The 20,295-nt window shown below is 36.8% G+C and overlaps 2 protein-coding genes across 2 annotated transcripts in view; both read right to left on the bottom strand.

Annotated features, from left to right (window-relative positions):
* Nucleotides 1-6,618, bottom strand: part of LOC110465483 (heparan sulfate glucosamine 3-O-sulfotransferase 5-like) — a 100,994-nt gene extending 94,376 nt beyond the window's left edge. The window contains exon 1 of the mRNA XM_021521328.1: nt 6,352-6,618. The gene's annotated coding sequence lies outside the window, so the exon portion shown is untranslated. The remainder of the gene's footprint in view (nt 1-6,351) is intronic.
* The window catches only part of LOC110465485 (heparan sulfate glucosamine 3-O-sulfotransferase 1-like), a 165,391-nt gene that overhangs the window by 104,586 nt on the left and 40,510 nt on the right, over nt 1-20,295 (bottom strand). The gene's annotated exons all lie outside the window — the stretch shown is intronic.

Here is a 20,295-nt window from a genome sequence, read left to right as displayed (position 1 = left end):
CACATACAGCTGGGTAATTACACTAGAGGCTTGTTACAATCTGTTGATGACTGTAGTAAGGGTGTGTGCAACAGTACCAACATCGTGAGAAAAGCTTTCTGAAGTCATTCTAGACAGTCTTTCATACATTTTGAATGATATCTAAAATAGTATGATTTTTGCTTAGAATCAACATACAGGACTTTTGTCTCTGCCAATATCTGTGGTAATTCTATTCTTGGTCTTCTTCAAGTTTTTGGATTCTTTAAAGTTAGTTGTATCAGTACATAGCTGAACAGAGGTCAGCCATGGGCAATAAAGACATCACTGGTGAAAAACGGCAAATACCAAAGTTTATCTTGGAAGGTAAGATTTATCACAAAGCCTGGCACTTTCATGGCAACCATTAGCTTGGCTAGTGATGGTCTAAATCTGGTAGTAGCAGGGATCACCTCCAGACCATCCTCGGAAACAAATCAACCAATCAGAATGGCCGGAACATACCCAACATCAAAGGGGCCTCTAAATGACTGTTTATAAACAAAATACCAAGCAGCATTCTTTTCCCGCTGATTGCTTAGTTAAGATAACCCTGTAAAGGTTTGATTCCAACCATGGGTAGAAAAGTGAACTAGAAACCCTGATATACACAAATCTTCCGATAGGGAAGATAGCCCCTTCACCTTACAGCAAATATCTAAATCTTTAATTAGACTTACACAAGTCATCAATTAAATTATCCCATCTCTTTTTTGTCAAAGTCCCAAAGATTAAACACTCAATCTGAACTTCAATTTGAGATAAAAAAAAATAATATGAGTACATGATTACTGCATGTCATAAGGTAGCATTACATATTATGGTTTTAGAAACCAGGTCAAAATTGTAGGAAAACTGAGACATTTCTTTTAATTTGAATCCGTGCAACGATCTTCAACCACACTATGTAAGCTAACATAATGATAATAATAATAATAATAATTGATAATAATTTGAGGTTCTTTAATATACTGCTTTATCACAACCTAGTTCATAGGTCGTCTCAAAGCGGTTCACAAATTATAGGGCCTTTGCAGCCATCCAATATCTTTCTCAACTCCTTGGGGAGCATACAGGCGGTGCTGCCATTTTGGCACTCACAGCTAGCATTCTATAATTCTAGCACTGCCCAACCACATACTCATTTACAGCTGAGTAGACTGGAACAATGCGGAGTAAAGTATCTTGCTCAAAGATACAACACAGTGCCGTGACGATACTCGAACCAGACGCTAGACTACCGACTGCCTTCTAATACTGTATATGCCAGGAAATATTGCGGCAGTTAATTTATATAACCTTTTGCATTTTTTGCTCTCTGTAATGATAGCCAATTCATCATGACAACAATTATTAGTAAACAACAAACCAAATATAGTAATCACGTGTGTAGGGTGAAATTAACACAGGGGAAATCAAGATTTTACAATGGGTGAAAGTTCGACTTGGCAAAAGTTTCCAGTTTCCCAGTGATTCCATGCAACTTACATTGCGATTCCAACTTTTTACCTAAAATTTGAATTATTAACAAATCCTCCTCCAAGTCAATAAACAGAAGGCTTCAAATATATATATGACTAATAACACATGTGATGCTTTAATGATGAAGACAGGGTAAGGTACGTCAACAGAAGCTTGGCTTTGTTCACTAAACCTACCAGATGTTATTACCGAGACTTGCTCCATCAACATATTTGTTTGTTTTACTGTCTACCGCCACATGTGGTTATTGGTTTTGATAACTGAACCACTTTTTTTAGACTGAAAACAAATATTTCTATAATCTGAGTCAAAGACAGAACAAATAGTCTGGAATGAATTTTAGCACGGTGAGATCCGAAAAACAAAATATCTCGTAACGAAATAGAGTTAATAAAATGATCATGGCAATTTGTTTACTGATGTAGATTTGCCGTCATGGGAGGGTGTTTATTTGAGTAACCTTGTCAGAATGATAGCCACTGAAGTCTGGAAGACGCGCTGTCTGGGGAATGATGGCCAACATGTGCAAGATGTCTACTTATATGGGCGTGTGTATGTCTTAGTCTATTGGTGTGTGTGGCTATAGTAAATGGTCAGGTGTCTAGTGTCTATGGTTTGATGTGTCTATAGTATGTGGTCAGGTATATGTCTAGTGACTGTATGGTTTGATGTGTCTATAGTATGTGGTCAGGTATATGTCTTAAGTGACTATATGGTTTGATGTGTGTATAGTATGTGGTCAGGTATATGTCTAGTGACTGTATGGTTTGATGTGTCTATAGTATGTAGTCAGGTATATGTCTAGTGACTGTATGGTTTGATGTGTGTATAGTATGTGGTCAGGTATATGACTAGTGACTGTATGGTTTGATGTGTCTATAGTATGTAGTCAGGTATATGTCTAGTGACTGTATGGTTTGATGTGTCTTTAGTATGTGGTCAGGTATATGTCTAGTGACTATATTGTTTGATGTGTCTATAGTATGTGGTCAGATATATGTCTAGTGACTATATGGTTTGATGTGTCTATAGTATGTGGTCAGGTTTATGTCTAGTGACTGTATGGTTTGATGTGTGTATAGTATGTGGTCAGGTATATGTCTAGTGACTATATGGTTTGATGTGTGTTTAGTATATGGTTAGTTATTGGTGAATGTTATGTACAGAAATCAAGATGTTTAAGACCAGTGCAATATATGCTAAAAAATTAAATCATGTAATAATGGACCCTTATAATGACCCAGTGACAAATGTCGAATTTGAGTTGAGGTCGGGAGATCAGATTCGAGAACCTGGCGTAATGGACTCCTTGCCTGTGTACCTTCAACCTCTCAACTGCCCTACTAGTAACAGAAATTACACAGGTCTTTGAATTACCCTCACTCAGGTGAAAATTGAATTAGGAGGGCACCATTACGGAGCCCAGGAGGTAAGCAATTCCTAGACTAATGAGAGCTGTATAGTCTTGTACAATAGCCAGCATCTCACTGCTGTGTTTCTCCGGGGCTAATGTACTATTGTTATATAGCCGTGGGCTATTTGTTTTATCCCGCGGGAGAAGGATATCTCGTCATAACTCAGATACTTGGCTTTAATCTGTACAGAGCAATAGGCACAATTGTGTTTACACAAAAACAGCAGAGTTATAACAGATTGTTTAAGATTCCAGAAACAAGCTGTAACTTCTGATTCGACGTGACTATGTGTATTGGTAGGGCAATAATTACACAAGCTTCACGTCTATACGTCACTGTCAGCCACACCGGGGCCTACAGATGGTTAAACAATCTCTTGTACAATGTCATATGCTCTTTGTACATTTTTTTCTGATTACAAACATTCTTTGTAGGATTATTTATTTTCAATCGCACAGAGTTTCAGGTTTAGTCTCTCGCAAACAACAACCAAAAGGTTATTTTATGCCGAAATGAAGAAAACACAACTGCTTGTTGGGGTTTTGATAAAGATGACCAAAAAAAAAGAAACGAGTTTTGAAAACAATATGAGATAACCAGTATTACAGGTGTGGTGGAAGTCACACTGTTGCCATAGAAACCATCAACCATCACCGTGGCAACAAATAATGGCTCCATCTAAAGTAGTAAAGGCAGCTGTACTGATACCAATCACGAACTCTTGTTAAAGTACACATCTAGTCACATCCGAAAACTACAAACACGGCAGAAATATATAAACACAAATATGTATCATTGTACGATTTGTCCCGCCAACTTGATGTATATCTTTAAAATACCCTTATAACAGGATGTGATAGTATAGAAATGTAAAAATACGGAACTTGTGAGAAATGCCAGTTTTGAGTAATTTTAATGACTTCTTAGCTAACTTCAATAATGGTTCCGGATTTAAAATCAAGGATTTGTTCGTTACAGATTTTATCTTTTCATTTATAGAAATGTCTCTGGTAACGTAACGTACAAATCTGATCAAGCTAAAGTTTATATGAAGAATCATGTCAAGAACCTTGTCAGGATTCCCCATGTATAAAAACAAATCAATCCCACAGAATAAACAGACTCCAAAGATAAAGTGAAGTTTAATGAAGTGAAATTGGGAAATCGTACAAACAGTTTACCTATAAACACCGACAAACCACAACAATCTACAAACGATTGTTTACTTGTAGCTCCATTGTACTTGTAAGTTAGCTTAAGCCATAGTGTTGCTGTAGAGGGGTAATCAAAGTGACCGACTGCTATAGGCCTTGTATCATTTTACCTTGGTAGATCTAGAATACTTGGTCAGTGTTGGACTTCTCCTACCAGCCATCTGTTTGATCTTAATTGACTTCTGGTCGGTACATAATGCAGTAATTAGTTTTTCCCCTTCCAGGAAGTCCAGTCTTGCAACCACCACCCAAAAATAGGTACAGGCAATTACAGTCACAGTTCTAATTACATAGTTCCCTGAATTCCAATCTGATAATACTGACTTATTTACGACAGGTATTCTAATGTACACAACCTTCAGAACTCTTACTGAAAATAAGCGTATGTACTAGCTATCATGAGGAAATAATTTCTGCAGCTCGGAGTACTACAAAGATACCTGAGCACTAGCTGTACCTATTCTCAGCATCACTTATAGATACCCAGTAATATTCTACTGCAACCAGAGAACATTGCTGTACAACACCAGCGCGGCTTGTTAAGGAAATTATTCTATAATGAATGTTTGTGTTAATTTACCACTCACTAAATTCATTCTACATTGTTTTTGCAATACATGTATGTGGTAGAAAACATATCACAAACATAGCTGACCTTATACCAATGACTGTTTCTATCACAGCATACGTCAAGCTATTACTAAACAGTGCTTGTAACAACTTTAAACTTCAACTAACCTGGAGTCAAGTTGATTAGAAATAACACTGTACATTTCATCTTCTTTCGTCTGTTTGTTTGTGTTTTATGTCCTATTAACAGCTATGGTCGTTTAAGGACTTGCCAGGTTTTGGAGGAGGAGGAAAACCGGTGTACCCGGAAAAAAACCACCGACCTGCGACTAGTACCTGGCGACTGCCCCAGGTAGGTCACAAACCTGTGACGGTCAGACGCCTTAACCACTCAGCCTTTTCTGTTCCTATCCCTCAACAAACCAATCTTCCTTAATTTTTGCATTCATTTTTTAAATGAACATCCAAGAAATAATAGTTGAATTATTCCGATTCGATTTAATTAAGTTGAGAAAACTTGTTTCATAATTGTTGTAAAATGAATATATTTATTTATTTAATTGTTAATAAAAACTAGCAAGTAGTGCCCAAGTCAGTGGGATATACGGCTATTTATTTGTTTAACTCATCAAATTGGATACTTCAGGAGAAAACTATACGTGTAGATGGTTAATACCATGGCTCAAATATAAAGCTAACATCCTTTGACTCCAAGTTATTTTCCCCTGTGCTGTGGTAGTTAATTGCGGTGTAACTTAGATTTATCCAGTACGTGTTTACACTGAACTGTTTTTCATGTTCGTAACAGCTTTGACAAGTTGTAGTAAGAGCTCTGGAACAAACTTTTTCCCAGTAGTTTAACTTCAAGAACATTTAATTACACTATAAGCCTGGTAAAAAAAAAAATTGATAAAAAGTACCATCTTCAGTAATATCTATAACCTGCTACACCCAGCCAACAGTAGTACTATCAGTCTCAGATCTCGGGGCCCAGTTATAAGGCTTCAAGCCCTATGCTAAGATCTCTGATAAAGGAATGATGCGTGCATGCATGACTTCTGTTTGATTTCTGAACAAGACATACAAGAACCCTATGTTAAACCCCGAATAAACATGCAGATTCACAGTGAAATAAAAAACATTTACAGTTTTTTTCAGTGATTCGCACCTAGACCTCAACAAAATGTTTGTTTGCACAGAATGTAAAAATTGACCTCCTCTTACTATTCCTGGATTTCCCCCTCCAAGGATTCAATACCTATCTATTTGCAAATTGAGTTTTTCAGTGTCTAGTCACTATAGTGCGGCATTTCATATGCAGATTGCCTTTACTGACTTATTCCAAGGTTTTCATGTTTAATACATAAAACACAAGCTTTAAGTCTACACAGTGCTAGCCGGCCAGATATACCTGTAATGATAAAACCCCTGGCAAATAAACTATCGGAGACATGAACAATCACTGTTTATGCTGCTAGGCTCAGCCACATAAACCTAGCTGATTGCTGGTGAATCTGTAAGAATGGTACTATATATATGTCCTGTTCCGTTTGACATGGAGGTTAATCGTGGTTTAAGAAAAAAACGTGTCCACTTCGACAGCTCATCTAGCACTGGAAAATCGTGGAGTAAGAAATAGTGTGTCCACTTACCCAGCACAGCTAGCCCCAGAAAACATGTTGGTAAACATGTAAACAAAACGTCTGTGTGACCACCTGGGAGTCTGCCTCTTTGTCTGTAACGCTGATGTATCAATGTAGGCAAGTGTGAACAATAAATTACACAATGATACGCACAGCAGTTGTGGCCTGGCACAACTTTTTCCTCATCTACAGCCAAACTTTTAAACACTTGTGGAGTTTGAAACCAGCAATGAGAAAGCCAGCATATATACTCTGTTTACATTAGAGAGACTGTTATGTTCTGTTTCATATATATCCCCCTGCAGCAGGCCCCCTCCTAGCTGGTTACAGACCCCCTGCCTCTTCACCATCTCTCTCACACACAAAAATCACTGGTTTGCACCAATGGGCATCATATATATGAAAACTCCAAATAAAAGCTACAAAGTTAATTTCAAAAGATCATTTCATTAATTCAAACACAGGATCAATACCAGTTTTCTGCTGGATTCTAGAAAAAAGGCAATCTTAACACATTAAAGTGATATTATATCAACGATGCATTCAGGCACATCAGGACGTTTCACATAATCTGCTGATAATATGCATGGCTTGAATAAAGCCCTAGGACCTCCATACAGATACTACTAAGTTAAACCAATTAACAAGTTTTCAATAATCACCTTAATTGTCTGGTGGCCAACACAAGTTTAGAGATCCCTCAGAACACAAGGGTATCATCACACAGTTTTAATGATTTATAAGTGGGATTATAGGTCTATTGATGCATTAGCTGGCCCCCTTCCTACCTCAAACACAACTCATCCATCTTGTTAGAATGAGACTTTAAGGCATCACACACATGATAGCTTGGGGTTTTTATGTCTTATTTCTTCTTTAAATTCGATTAAAGAAAATTTCCATCAATATACATGTACCAGAACTTCAGAGAGAACATCAGTCACCATGCCTACATAATTGTACCAGTTGTCTTACAGTTAAGACATTACAGGTTCAGTATATGTAGGTAAAGGTGCATTGTTCTATATAACTACAAAGAGATTACAGGGTCACTTGATACAAAAGCTTGTATTTTTCGGGGAAAGAGACGTTTCAGGATCACTTGACGCTCCATCGGATCTCCTACCGATCTGGTCGCAGCAGGTCGATGCAGCCATTTGAGTATTTCTGATAACCACAGGGAGCGATAGTCCTTGGTAAGGTACAGGCTGGCAACATGATTGTTCCTACAGCACATACACAGCGGCTCCCAGCCCTACACTGCCGCGACACACAAAATAATACAGTCAAAGTCAATCCATCTTACTATAAAATAGACCTTCAGCTCGAAAATTCCATTAAGCAACTTCTTTGTTTTATTTAACGAGCGTTGCGTGATAATCTATTTCAATTTTCTACCAAAGATCAGGATATCTCCACGTTTGGGACATTTCTAACTGCGTCTAGATCTCCTGACATTTAAAACTGACTGTCAACAGACCAGAATTACCCTGAAATGAATACCATTCAAAGACTGTTATCGTTACCACCCTAAAGGAAACACACTTTAGCAAAGAAAAGTGCTTTTATAACACACAGGAACTCATGTTTAACATCATACATTTCTAACAGATTTTACTACTTTGTCTTAATCTGTTTTTAATGGAAAGAGTCAAATCTCTTCCATAATGAAACTGCACCAAACTCAAGGTGGCTGACAAGTTGTTCTCCTGAATATTAAGACCCTCAAATCCTAGGAAATTAACACCCAGATACGAAGTGTACTTCCACACCCTTACTTAGTTTTTAGTTATTGGTTGACTGGTAACAATTTCTGTTGCGGTTGGATTCTCACCGTGTTCTGTTAAGAGTCTGCATATACTTTGTGTATAATGATATAAGTACAGGGGTGTTTATCACCAGAAAACATAGCGGAGAGCTTTAACAAGACACAGAGAACATATAGCAGAGACCTGGGGAAAACGAATACATTAAACCTCATTGAACACCAACCCCTGAAAATTATAAAAGATTATAATGAACTATGACCCCTGGTGACTGCCTTCAGGTGAACAACGTTAGTCCATTAAGTAAGCCTTGCATAGTAAGCCTTTTTTCAACTTCTGTAACAGACTGTAATTCTAAAAACCTGAACGCAACCATAACCATCATATTGCTTCCTAAAATGTTATAGCTTGAATATCAGAGCCTCATAAAATATTCATGGTTTAATTCTATGGCAATTGTCCACATCAACTGCAAGAGTCAATTTACTTCACATCGCTGACATATGATATTTTCAAACCTTTTAATGTTTCGTAGAAATCATTAATCTCATGGTTAGGCTGAAAACACGATAAAAGCAAATTATAACTTGTATTTCCTTTTAATTACGTGAAGTACCTTAATAAAATGGATTTTTTTCCTTCTATGCATTGTATTGCACTTAATTAAAATACAAATTTTAAATGTAAGGTATAGCAATATCAATAAAGGTATTACAATATTTTACAGGGCAATATATTGCGAGAAATCAATATTATCCCACCTCCGGACAAACTTCCTTTTCAAAACTCAAACAAAGGGCTATAACTCTGCATATAGTCAGGAATGAGACTGATATCAGCATGTGACACTTCCCGATCAAAAAAATTACTTATATGCAAAATTTTGCATTTGCAGGTGACAAAGTTTATAAGAAATGCACAAGACAAGACACAAATGGTGAACAAAGGGCCATAACTCTGAACATATCAGGACTCAAGGCCTGATATTAGTATTCGTTGCCCAGATATCCCCAGAGGTATTCACATACCAAAATATGGCAATTTTAAAAAGGAATGACAGTAATGATAAAAAGATTGATCAGCACATTCAGGTATGGAAAACAATGTTTTATAATACAATATGGTATGTGTCTTGTTTCAGGAAACATTACTGGTAGCCATCTCCATTTGCTACAGACGAGATATTTTAAACTCAAGCATTACTACTTTACTATAAAGAGTTACTGTAAACAAAATAATTTATGACCCAGCAATTTCAAATGTGATGAACCACCTAACAGACTGTACAAGTGGGGTTGCATTGTCAGGACAAATGCCCTTTACCATTTCTGGGCTTCAAATCGGCTCTGTAATCCCTGAGACTTGGACACTAAATCGTGGGGAGAAAAACCATCAATTTTGGATGCAAAATCATTACATACAGTGCCAGGGGAAGTTAATGCAGGGAAAATTACACGACGTGGTGATTATACATAGAGTTTATGATACTGCATGAACAAACTTACGAAGACATTTGTTTCCTGTACCTATTGATCAGTGCTGATATATTTGTTTTCTTTCCAGCAATACTTTATACCAATAATAAGCTAGCAGTGGCCGACTGTGGGACCTCAAGCCCCCCAGGCTCCAGCAACAGACAGCTTCATTAACAGTCAAATCCACCCCTGGGACACATAAATTGTCTTTCATTTTTTCATTTGGTTTTACAGATTTTCAGAAGCTCTGAGCTTAGAGAGCATTGATTTTTTTAACTTTGCCGCACACAAGAACACAGAGCTTTTCTTCCTCAATATTGTACAAATAGCAAAAACATTCATCTTGATGTTATATCCCAGCTTGTTTATATAATAATGAGTCCCCTTAAGGGCCCAACCCCTCTGCCCCCAGGTGGACACATCCCTTGTTTATACAATAATGAGTCCCCTTAAGGGCCCAACCCCTCTGCCCCATGTGGACACACCCTCGTTTATACAATAATGAGTCCCCTTAAGGGCCTAACCCCTCTGCCCCCAGATGGACACACCTTCGTTTATACAATAATGAGTACCCTTAAGGGCCCAATCCCTCTGCCCCCGTGTGGACACATCCCTTGTTTATACAATAATGAATCCCCTTAAGGGCACAACCACTCTGACACCAGGTGGACACACCCCCGTTTATACAATAATGAGTACCCTTAAGGGCCCAATCCCTCTGACCCCGTGTGGACACATCCCTTGTTTATACAATAATTAGTCCCCTTAAGGCCCCAACCCCCCTGCCCCCAGGTGGACACATCCCTTGTTTATACAATAATGAGTCCCCTTAAGGGCCCAACCCCTCTGCCCCCAGGTGGACACACCCCTTGTTTATACAATAATTAGTCCCCTTGGCCAATACCAAGTCAGGCTAAAGTCCTTTTATCTATGAAGCCATTCTGAACATCTTGTATTTTAAATGGAAAGTTGACAGATGATTAAAGAATCACATGGTGGTCAAATTTGAAGTCAATATCAATGATTACACTCCACTATATAAAACATTTCTGTTATATTATTACCTCTAGCTTACATTTAGAGTTTACTGAAACTGACTATAAATTCTACCCCTAACCTGTTTTCATCTGATCTCCTTCTCCTCCTAGACCCTCTTTCTCCCATGAAAATAAAACTTTTAATAGAACAAGCTGGCCAATCAGGTGACAGATTAGGTAGACAGCCAATCAAAATCCAGCATATGATTGCTTATGCTGGTAAGATAAAGATCTTTGTGAAGGTCATGCAGTGTGACATCAGTTTGGTTGGGGTCACAGGCATGCTTGACTGGGATGGGATAGCCCTCAGCATCCCACCAAGGTATGTCAAGGTCAGCAATACTCTTTACAATTATTGCTGGTGAGCTTTCAGGTGCTGCAGGTCGGGATTTCTAACTCCAGAACTATAAACATTAATAACAAGCGTTTAAAAGACATAATAGGAAACACATGGCAAATGCTGAGTTGTAAAGCTTAATTATTCGGTTGGGTTGTAGAAATGAATACTCGGATAAGTATAATCTCTGAGAATCAACAGTATGTGAAATATTGTGGTTTTGGCTTCCAAAATAATTCACCAGATAAATCTCATGTGGGCTCCTCCGCCTGTTAAAACAAGTGTTTGTCACAGCGAATGAGAAACAGATGAGGAAACACACAGGCAGATTCCCCAACTAAGCCCTGTGGAGGAGCTGTGTGCATAAAAAAAAACTGTTCACAAGGCTATTATCATTCACACATTTTGATTTCTAAAATATTCAAAAGGCGAAAAAAAATATGAATTCTATTCCAGTTCTGCACCATGTAACTATATTCTTATTCATCACAAATAAATGACTACATACATCAACGTCACGTATTTATCATTTACTCCAACAGGCAATGTTCATCCGCTCCCATGTTATTGACAACGGTAAGGAAATCAGATGGATTGAAATGTCATAGAGGTGCGCACCGTCCCACATCGGCATGGCAGGGTTACATAACATGTAATTAAACGCTGTACAAGAGGATCACTTAATAACTATTGTGATACCACAAAACTAATCTCATTATTCACTTGATTAAATCCATTATCATCATACTTGAAATAGCAGTAATGCACTAGAAATCGTGTAAATTTTTGTTCTTAAATCCAATAGAAATGTTCGTAGTAATTTTTTATACAGACATAAGTGCATTATCCATTTATTTCATCCGTCAAGATGCCTCCTCGCTATTTTACAACATATTGCTTTTCAAAAAATCAGTAAAAAAGAAATATATTTAAGAGCAGAAAGAGGTAGCCGTCATAGTTTCAGCAGAATAACAAGTAAATCTATTTACTTTTAAGAAATATTTCTTATCGTATGCATTAAAATGACTAAACAGTAATTAAACTACCTAAAGTATCCATCATGCGTACTAGTTTTCTTAAACTTTGGGCCAAGTTCTATATCAAGTTATCATTGTGGGGAGAGATATAGTTACAGGAGTTCTATATCAAGTTATCATTGTGGGGAGGTATATAGTTACAGGAGTTCTAGGAGATGTGTAGATACAGGAGCTCTATATCAAGTTATCATGGTGGGGAGATTGTTAGTTACAGGAGTTCTATATCAAGTAATCATTGTGGGGAGATGGTTAGTTACAGGAGTTCTATATCAAGTTATCATTGTGGGGAGATGTGTAGATACAGGAGCTCTATATCAAGTTATCATGGTGGGGAGATAGTTAGTTACAGGAGTTCTATATCAAGTAATCATTGTGGGGAGATAGTTAGTTACAGGAGTTCTATATCAAGTTATCATTGTTGGGAGATGTGTAGATACAGGAGCTCTATATCAAGTTATCATGGTGGGGAGGTAGTTAGTTACAGGAGTTCTATATCAAGTAATCATTGTGGGGAGATGGTTAGTTACAGGAGTTCTATATCAAGTTATCATTGTGGTGAGAGATATAGTTACAGGAGTTCTATATCAAGTTATCATTGTGGGATGATATGTAGTTACAGGAGTTCTATATCATGTTATCATTGTGGGGAGGTATATAGTTACAGGAGTTCTATATCAAGTTATCATTGTGGGGAGATAGTTAGTTACAGGAGTTCTATATCAAGTTATCATTGTGGGGTGAGATATAGTAACAGGAGTTTTATATCAAGTTATCATTGTGGGGAGAAATATAGTTACAGGAGTTCTATATCAAGTCATCATTGTGGGGTGATATGTAGTTACAGGAGTTCTATATCAAATTATCAATGTGGGGTGATATGTAGTTACAGGAGTTCTATATCAAGTTATCATTGTGGGGTGATATGTAGTTACAGGAGTTCTATATCAAGTTATCAATGTGGGGCGATATGTAGCTACAGGAGTTCTATATCAAGTTATCATTGTGGGGTGATATGTAAATTACAGGAGTTCTATATCAAGTTATCATTGTGGGGAGAAATGTAGTTACAGGAGTTCTATATCAAGTTATCATTGTGGGGTGATATGTAGTTACAGGAGTTCTATATCAAGTTATCATTGTGGGGAGATATGTAGTTACAGGAGTTCTATATCAAGTTATCATTGTGGGGAGATATGTAGTTACAGGAGTTCTATATCAAGTTATCATTGTGGGGAGATATGTAGTTACAGGAGTTCTATATCAAGTTATCATTGTGGGGAGATATGTAGTTACAGGAGTTCTATATCAAGTTATCATTGTGGGGAGATATGTAGTTACAGGAGTTCTATATCAAGTTATCATTGTGGGGAGATATGTAGTTACAGGAGTTCTATATCAAGTTATCATTGTGGGGAGATATGTAGTTACAGGAGTTCTATATCAAGTTATCATTGTGGGGAGATATGTAGTTACAGGAGTTCTATATCAAGTTATCATTGTGGGGAGATATGTAGTTACAGGAGTTCTATATCAAGTTATCATTGTGGGGAGATATGTAGTTACAGGAGTTCTATATCAAGTTATCATTGTGGGGAGATATGTAGTTACAGGAGTTCTATATCAAGTTATCATTGTGGGGAGATATGTAGTTACAGGAGTTCTATATCAAGTTATCATTGTGGGGAGATATGTAGTTACAGGAGTTCTATATCAAGTTATCATTGTGGGGAGATATGTAGTTACAGGAGTTCTATATCAAGTTATCATTGTGGGGAGATATGTAGTTACAGGAGTTCTATATCAAGTTATCATTGTGGGGAGATATGTAGTTACAGGAGTTCTATATCAAGTTATCATTGTGGGGAGATATGTAGTTACAGGAGTTCTATATCAAGTTATCATTGTGGGGAGATATGTAGTTACAGGAGTTCTATATCAAGTTATCATTGTGGGGAGATATGTAGTTACAGGAGTTCTATATCAAGTTATCATTGTGGGGAGATATGTAGTTACAGGAGTTCTATATCAAGTTATCATTGTGGGGAGATATGTAGTTACAGGAGTTCTATATCAAGTTATCATTGTGGGGAGATATGTAGTTACAGGAGTTCTATATCAAGTTATCATTGTGGGGAGATATGTAGTTACAGGAGTTCTATATCAAGTTATCATTGTGGGGAGATATGTAGTTACAGGAGTTCTATATCAAGTTATCATTGTGGGGAGATATGTAGTTACAGGAGTTCTATATCAAGTTATCATTGTGGGGAGATATGTAGTTACAGGAGTTCTATATCAAGTTATCATTGTGGGGAGATATGTAGTTACAGGAGTTCTATATCAAGTTATCATTGTGGGGAGATATGTAGTTACAGGAGTTCTATATCAAGTTATCATTGTGGGGAGATATGTAGTTACAGGAGTTCTATATCAAGTTATCATTGTGGGGAGATATGTAGTTACAGGAGTTCTATATCAAGTTATCATTGTGGGGAGATATGTAGTTACAGGAGTTCTATATCAAGTTATCATTGTGGGGAGATATGTAGTTACAGGAGTTCTATATCAAGTTATCATTGTGGGGAGATATGTAGTTACAGGAGTTCTATATCAAGTTATCATTGTGGGGAGATATGTAGTTACAGGAGTTCTATATCAAGTTATCATTGTGGGGAGATATGTAGTTACAGGAGTTCTATATCAAGTTATCATTGTGGGGAGATATGTAGTTACAGGAGTTCTATATCAAGTTATCATTGTGGGGAGATATGTAGTTACAGGAGTTCTATATCAAGTTATCATTGTGGGGAGATATGTAGTTACAGGAGTTCTATATCAAGTTATCATTGTGGGGAGATATGTAGTTACAGGAGTTCTATATCAAGTTATCATTGTGGGGAGATATGTAGTTACAGGAGTTCTATATCAAGTTATCATTGTGGGGAGATATGTAGTTACAGGAGTTCTATATCAAGTTATCATTGTGGGGAGATATGTAGTTACAGGAGTTCTATATCAAGTTATCATTGTGGGGAGATATGTAGTTACAGGAGTTCTATATCAAGTTATCATTGTGGGGAGATATGTAGTTACAGGAGTTCTATATCAAGTTATCATTGTGGGGAGATATGTAGTTACAGGAGTTCTATATCAAGTTATCATTGTGGGGAGATATGTAGTTACAGGAGTTCTATATCAAGTTATCATTGTGGGGAGATATGTAGTTACAGGAGTTCTATATCAAGTTATCATTGTGGGGAGATATGTAGTTACAGGAGTTCTATATCAAGTTATCATTGTGGGGAGATATGTAGTTACAGGAGTTCTATATCAAGTTATCATTGTGGGGAGATATGTAGTTACAGGAGTTCTATATCAAGTTATCATTGTGGGGAGATATGTAGTTACAGGAGTTCTATATCAAGTTATCATTGTGGGGAGATATGTAGTTACAGGAGTTCTATATCAAGTTATCATTGTGGGGAGATATGTAGTTACAGGAGTTCTATATCAAGTTATCATTGTGGGGAGATATGTAGTTACAGGAGTTCTATATCAAGTTATCATTGTGGGGAGATATGTAGTTACAGGAGTTCTATATCAAGTTATCATTGTGGGGAGATATGTAGTTACAGGAGTTCTATATCAAGTTATCATTGTGGGGAGATATGTAGTTACAGGAGTTCTATATCAAGTTATCATTGTGGGGAGATATGTAGTTACAGGAGTTCTATATCAAGTTATCATTGTGGGGAGATATGTAGTTACAGGAGTTCTATATCAAGTTATCATTGTGGGGAGATATGTAGTTACAGGAGTTCTATATCAAGTTATCATTGTGGGGAGATATGTAGTTACAGGAGTTCTATATCAAGTTATCATTGTGGGGAGATATGTAGTTACAGGAGTTCTATATCAAGTTATCATTGTGGGGAGATATGTAGTTACAGGAGTTCTATATCAAGTTATCATTGTGGGGAGATATGTAGTTACAGGAGTTCTATATCAAGTTATCATTGTGGGGAGATATGTAGTTACAGGAGTTCTATATCAAGTTATCATTGTGGGGAGATATGTAGTTACAGGAGTTCTATATCAAGTTATCATTGTGGGGAGATATGTAGTTACAGGAGTTCTATATCAAGTTATCATTGTGGGGAGATATGTAGTTACAGGAGTTCTATATCAAGTTATCATTGTGGGGAGATATGTAGTTACAGGAGTTCTATATCAAGTTATCATTGTGGGGAGATATGTAGTTACAGGAGTTCTATATCAAGTTATCATTGTGGGGAGATATGTAGTTACAGGAGTTCTATATCAAGTTATCATTGTGGGGAGATATGTAGTTACAGGAGTTCTATATCAAGTTATCATTGTGGGGAGATATGTAGTTACAGGAGTTCTATATCAAGTTATCATTGTGGGGAGATATGTAGTTACAGGAGTTCTATATCAAGTTATCATTGTGGGGAGATATGTAGTTACAGGAGTTCTATATCAAGTTATCATTGTGGGGAGATATGTAGTTACAGGAGTTCTATATCAAGTTATCATTGTGGGGAGATATGTAGTTACAGGAGTTCTATATCAAGTTATCATTGTGGGGAGATATGTAGTTACAGGAGTTCTATATCAAGTTATCATTGTGGGGAGATATGTAGTTACAGGAGTTCTATATCAAGTTATCATTGTGGGGAGATATGTAGTTACAGGAGTTCTATATCAAGTTATCATTGTGGGGAGATATGTAGTTACAGGAGTTCTATATCAAGTTATCATTGTGGGGAGATATGTAGTTACAGGAGTTCTATATCAAGTTATCATTGTGGGGAGATATGTAGTTACAGGAGTTCTATATCAAGTTATCATTGTGGGGAGATATGTAGTTACAGGAGTTCTATATCAAGTTATCATTGTGGGGAGATATGTAGTTACAGGAGTTCTATATCAAGTTATCATTGTGGGGAGATATGTAGTTACAGGAGTTCTATATCAAGTTATCATTGTGGGGAGATATGTAGTTACAGGAGTTCTATATCAAGTTATCATTGTGGGGAGATATGTAGTTACAGGAGTTCTATATCAAGTTATCATTGTGGGGAGATATGTAGTTACAGGAGTTCTATATCAAGTTATCATTGTGGGGAGATATGTAGTTACAGGAGTTCTATATCAAGTTATCATTGTGGGGAGATATGTAGTTACAGGAGTTCTATATCAAGTTATCATTGTGGGGAGATATGTAGTTACAGGAGTTCTATATCAAGTTATCATTGTGGGGAGATATGTAGTTACAGGAGTTCTATATCAAGTTATCATTGTGGGGAGATATGTAGTTACAGGAGTTCTATATCAAGTTATCATTGTGGGGAGATATGTAGTTACAGGAGTTCTATATCAAGTTATCATTGTGGGGAGATATGTAGTTACAGGAGTTCTATATCAAGTTATCATTGTGGGGAGATATGTAGTTACAGGAGTTCTATATCAAGTTATCATTGTGGGGAGATATGTAGTTACAGGAGTTCTATATCAAGTTATCATTGTGGGGAGATATGTAGTTACAGGAGTTCTATATCAAGTTATCATTGTGGGGAGATATGTAGTTACAGGAGTTCTATATCAAGTTATCATTGTGGGGAGATATGTAGTTACAGGAGTTCTATATCAAGTTATCATTGTGGGGAGATATGTAGTTACAGGAGTTCTATATCAAGTTATCATTGTGGGGAGATATGTAGTTACAGGAGTTCTATATCAAGTTATCATTGTGGGGAGATATGTAGTTACAGGAGTTCTATATCAAGTTATCATTGTGGGGAGATATGTAGTTACAGGAGTTCTATATCAAGTTATCATTGTGGGGAGATATGTAGTTACAGGAGTTCTATATCAAGTTATCATTGTGGGGAGATATGTAGTTACAGGAGTTCTATATCAAGTTATCATTGTGGGGAGATATGTAGTTACAGGAGTTCTATATCAAGTTATCATTGTGGGGAGATATGTAGTTACAGGAGTTCTATATCAAGTTATCATTGTGGGGAGATATGTAGTTACAGGAGTTCTATATCAAGTTATCATTGTGGGGAGATATGTAGTTACAGGAGTTCTATATCAAGTTATCATTGTGGGGAGATATGTAGTTACAGGAGTTCTATATCAAGTTATCATTGTGGGGAGATATGTAGTTACAGGAGTTCTATATCAAGTTATCATTGTGGGGAGATATGTAGTTACAGGAGTTCTATATCAAGTTATCATTGTGGGGAGATATGTAGTTACAGGAGTTCTATATCAAGTTATCATTGTGGGGAGATATGTAGTTACAGGAGTTCTATATCAAGTTATCATTGTGGGGAGATATGTAGTTACAGGAGTTCTATATCAAGTTATCATTGTGGGGAGATATGTAGTTACAGGAGTTCTATATCAAGTTATCATTGTGGGGAGATATGTAGTTACAGGAGTTCTATATCAAGTTATCATTGTGGGGAGATATGTAGTTACAGGAGTTCTATATCAAGTTATCATTGTGGGGAGATATGTAGTTACAGGAGTTCTATATCAAGTTATCATTGTGGGGAGATATGTAGTTACAGGAGTTCTATATCAAGTTATCATTGTGGGGAGATATGTAGTTACAGGAGTTCTATATCAAGTTATCATTGTGGGGAGATATGTAGTTACAGGAGTTCTATATCAAGTTATCATTGTGGGGAGATATGTAGTTACAGGAGTTCTATATCAAGTTATCATTGTGGGGAGATATGTAGTTACAGGAGTTCTATATCAAGTTATCATTGTGGGGAGATATGTAGTTACAGGAGTTCTATATCAAGTTATCATTGTGGGGAGATATGTAGTTACAGGAGTTCTATATCAAGTTATCATTGTGGGGAGATATGTAGTTACAGGAGTTCTATATCAAGTTATCATTGTGGGGAGATATGTAGTTACAGGAGTTCTATATCAAGTTATCATTGTGGGGAGATATGTAGTTACAGGAGTTCTATATCAAGTTATCATTGTGGGGAGATATGTAGTTACAGGAGTTCTATATCAAGTTATCATTGTGGGGAGATATGTAGTTACAGGAGTTCTATATCAAGTTATCATTGTGGGGAGATATGTAGTTACAGGAGTTCTATATCAAGTTATCATTGTGGGGAGATATGTAGTTACAGGAGTTCTATATCAAGTTATCATTGTGGGGAGATATGTAGTTACAGGAGTTCTATATCAAGTTATCATTGTGGGGAGATATGTAGTTACAGGAGTTCTATATCAAGTTATCATTGTGGGGAGATATGTAGTTACAGGAGTTCTATATCAAGTTATCATTGTGGGGAGATATGTAGTTACAGGAGTTCTATATCAAGTTATCATTGTGGGGAGATATGTAGTTACAGGAGTTCTATATCAAGTTATCATTGTGGGGAGATATGTAGTTACAGGAGTTCTATATCAAGTTATCATTGTGGGGAGATATGTAGTTACAGGAGTTCTATATCAAGTTATCATTGTGGGGAGATATGTAGTTACAGGAGTTCTATATCAAGTTATCATTGTGGGGAGATATGTAGTTACAGGAGTTCTATATCAAGTTATCATTGTGGGGAGATATGTAGTTACAGGAGTTCTATATCAAGTTATCATTGTGGGGAGATATGTAGTTACAGGAGTTCTATATCAAGTTATCATTGTGGGGAGATATGTAGTTACAGGAGTTCTATATCAAGTTATCATTGTGGGGAGATATGTAGTTACAGGAGTTCTATATCAAGTTATCATTGTGGGGAGATATGTAGTTACAGGAGTTCTATATCAAGTTATCATTGTGGGGAGATATGTAGTTACAGGAGTTCTATATCAAGTTATCATTGTGGGGAGATATGTAGTTACAGGAGTTCTATATCAAGTTATCATTGTGGGGAGATATGTAGTTACAGGAGTTCTATATCAAGTTATCATTGTGGGGAGATATGTAGTTACAGGAGTTCTATATCAAGTTATCATTGTGGGGAGATATGTAGTTACAGGAGTTCTATATCAAGTTATCATTGTGGGGAGATATGTAGTTACAGGAGTTCTATATCAAGTTATCATTGTGGGGAGATATGTAGTTACAGGAGTTCTATATCAAGTTATCATTGTGGGGAGATATGTAGTTACAGGAGTTCTATATCAAGTTATCATTGTGGGGAGATATGTAGTTACAGGAGTTCTATATCAAGTTATCATTGTGGGGAGATATGTAGTTACAGGAGTTCTATATCAAGTTATCATTGTGGGGAG

This window comes from Mizuhopecten yessoensis, unplaced genomic scaffold, assembly GCF_002113885.1.
Source record: "Mizuhopecten yessoensis strain PY_sf001 unplaced genomic scaffold, ASM211388v2 scaffold11083, whole genome shotgun sequence".
NCBI lineage: Eukaryota > Metazoa > Mollusca > Bivalvia > Pectinida > Pectinidae > Mizuhopecten > Mizuhopecten yessoensis.
The sequence above is the reverse complement of the archived record's forward strand: the minus strand, read 5'-3'. Positions and strand labels throughout refer to the sequence as shown.